The sequence below is a fragment of the Arachis ipaensis genome, chromosome B05 (assembly GCF_000816755.2).
Source record: "Arachis ipaensis cultivar K30076 chromosome B05, Araip1.1, whole genome shotgun sequence".
NCBI classification, from domain to species: domain Eukaryota; kingdom Viridiplantae; phylum Streptophyta; class Magnoliopsida; order Fabales; family Fabaceae; genus Arachis; species Arachis ipaensis.
The window spans coordinates 10317509-10317804 of NC_029789.2; positions in this window are offsets into that span (position 1 = coordinate 10317509).

Here is a 296-nt window from a genome sequence, read left to right on the forward strand (position 1 = left end):
GGTATAAAAAAATAAAAAAGACAATATATTTAAAAATATTATATTTTAAATTTATATTAAAAATCTCTTTTTGTCATGTCTGCATAGTGTTTGCATCGTATTTGAACAATTTTTTTGGATAAGACACATTTTAATTTTAATACGCGTATCGGACGAATGATATATATTGTATTCGAAATGTATCCGACACGTTAACACGGTAGTTTAGAAAAGTATCCATATTTTATAGCAAATGAGGAAGGTACCAATTTATTGAATGCTTCTAAAAAATTTATAAAACAATATAAATTTATTAA